Source organism: Panthera pardus, unplaced genomic scaffold (genome assembly GCF_024362965.1).
Source record: "Panthera pardus isolate Hobbes unplaced genomic scaffold, ASM2436296v1 HiC_scaffold_8, whole genome shotgun sequence".
Classification (NCBI taxonomy): domain Eukaryota; kingdom Metazoa; phylum Chordata; class Mammalia; order Carnivora; family Felidae; genus Panthera; species Panthera pardus.
The window spans coordinates 131650504-131652845 of record NW_026527013.1 but is presented as its reverse complement, the minus strand read 5'-3'; the positions used below and the strand labels follow the sequence as shown (position 1 = coordinate 131652845).

The 2342-nt window shown below is 35.7% G+C and overlaps 1 non-coding gene across 1 annotated transcript; it reads right to left on the bottom strand.

Annotated features, from left to right (window-relative positions):
• Window positions 1-781: 781 nt before the first annotated feature.
• On the bottom strand, window positions 782-888 carry LOC128775739 (U6 spliceosomal RNA). The gene has a single exon (XR_008420719.1). It is a non-coding gene; the product is annotated as a U6 spliceosomal RNA (small nuclear RNA).
• Window positions 889-2342: the final 1454 nt, after the last annotated feature.

Below are 2342 nucleotides of genomic sequence, written 5' to 3'. Positions count from 1 at the left end.
GAGAGGGAGCTGTTTGGGAGCACTGCTTTCCCTGTGGTTCTCTGTTAATCCTTTCAATTACCTGCTTAGATCAAGTTTAAACCAGTTTCCAGGATATGAAACCTGGAATCATGTCATGACCAATTTTGTATTAAATTCTCTACTAGGTTTTCTTCAACATCATAAGATATTCCTGGGAAAGGGGGTGGGTAGGGCTGTATGCACTGTGGGTGTGGTATGATCATGCTGTCAGAAGAGACCTCAGAGTAGAGGTCACAGTAGTCTGAGGTACTGATATCTGTCAGCAATGACCTGTGATGTTCTGCAGGTCTGTGATATAGGAGGAAGGAAGATGGTGAAAGGCATTGATAAAAGGGGCTTGTACTTGGATCCAAACATTGGCACTAAGTTTTGACCCTAATAGCAATGGCCACTTTATTATCTTTTTTAGAGACTCCATGAATTAAGCAAAGATTGTGGAGCATGAGTGGATAGTTCAGGGTCCCTTGACTGTGAGTATGCTCATTGATGAAAAAGGCAGGTTCCAGTCCTGTCACCTCAGCTCCAGATGCTATAGCCCATGTAAGTTGAAGGGCCAAGTTCAGGCTGGAAATGGTTAGGTTTGTTTCTTTAGTTTGTAGATAGACTATAAGGACTATTTGATGGGATTACATGCATTAATCACTCAGGATTCTGTGGGTACCTAAGAGCACTAACAGAAGGCTGATGCTGGCCCTGAGATTAAAAAAAAAAAAATGCTCTTTTACTGTTTGGTTTTTTTTTTTTTTTTTTTTTTTTTTTTGGAAATATGGAATGCCTCATGAATTTGCATGTTATCCTCATGCAGAGGCCATGCTAATGTTCTCTGTATCATTTCAGTTTTAGTATGTGTGCTGCTGAAGTGAGCATCTCTTTCACTTTTTAATCAAGAAGTTGATTGGCTTTGTTGTCTTCATTTGGTTTTTTGACTTTCAGGCGCAATTGAAAAAAGTCAAAATATGTTTATGGCTCATTTTCAATGAATGAGAACAATGAACTTAAGTATTTCACCCTAATTTATCTATCTATCTATCTATCTATCTATCTATCCATCTATCTATCGAGAGAGTGAGAGAGAGAGAGAGAGAGAGAGAGAGGGAGAGAAAGTGAGCACACTGGAGTGGGAGAGGGGCCATGGAGAGGGAGAGAGAATCTCAAGCAGGCTCTATGCCCACTCTCATCATCATGAGATCCTGGCCTGAGCTGAAATCAAGAGTTGGATGCTTAGCCAACTGAACCACTCAGGTGACCCTTTTATTTTATATTTTATTTAAAATTATATATTTACATAAGCATAGATAAGTTTTTTAGTGTGAATTTTAAATTTGATAAAAGAAGGAATCAAATCTTTTTATTCTGCAAAGCTGATTATATAAACCTCATATTAAACTTATAATTTCATTGTTTGCAAGGAAGCAGCTCACACTGAAGCTCCTATTGTTTTTATTTCTTTGCCAACTAAAAGTAAACAGGTTCTGGAATTATTTTTAGGTGCAATTTGCACATCCTGAAAAACAGTGACTAAGGAAAACATGCATGAACAAGCAAACAACAACAACAAACAAGCATGAAATAAGATTTCAATACTCCAGAAGTAAACTATCTCACAGGTCTTAGTTCATGACTTTTCTAATCATCACCTCTGCCAATAAAATCTTTTATTAGTCATTATCATTACATTATACCTTATATGTCTTCAAATATGAACAGTTTTAAAGTCTCTGAACTCTATCCTTCACACTTTACATATTCTTTTCTTTGGGACATCACATTATTTAATTCAAGAAAGAGTCACTTTGAACTTTATTATGAGCATACAGAGCTGTGATTCATGACTCATGAATCAAAATTCTAGGATCCTCTAACTGAGCTGTATAAAATCTTAAAACATCCCAAGATAATATCGTATGTTGCCAATTGGTTGAGGAGTGCCTTATTGATATTTTCATTCTACTTCTCCAGTCTGTCTACAGTGCCTTTTGCAATGGTTAAATTTATTGTTAAAAGTGTCCATGGATACCCACCAATAATAGGAAAACACATAGAATTTGGGGGAAAAACGGTAATATAACTGCTAGGTATGTTTTTATGTATGATTGCATATTCTTTTCTGTCTGTAAATGTTATTGTAGGCTTATTATATTCTCAGTGGTTCACTAGGTTATATGTATGTGCATAAGAAATTAAAGACATGACATTGATCCTTCAATTGTTTAATATTTTATTTGCATAGACGAATACACAAGGATAACTATGTACAGTGACATATGTTGATATGTATATTATATCAACATTTAGGTTGAATGTTATGCATTACAGGTGTA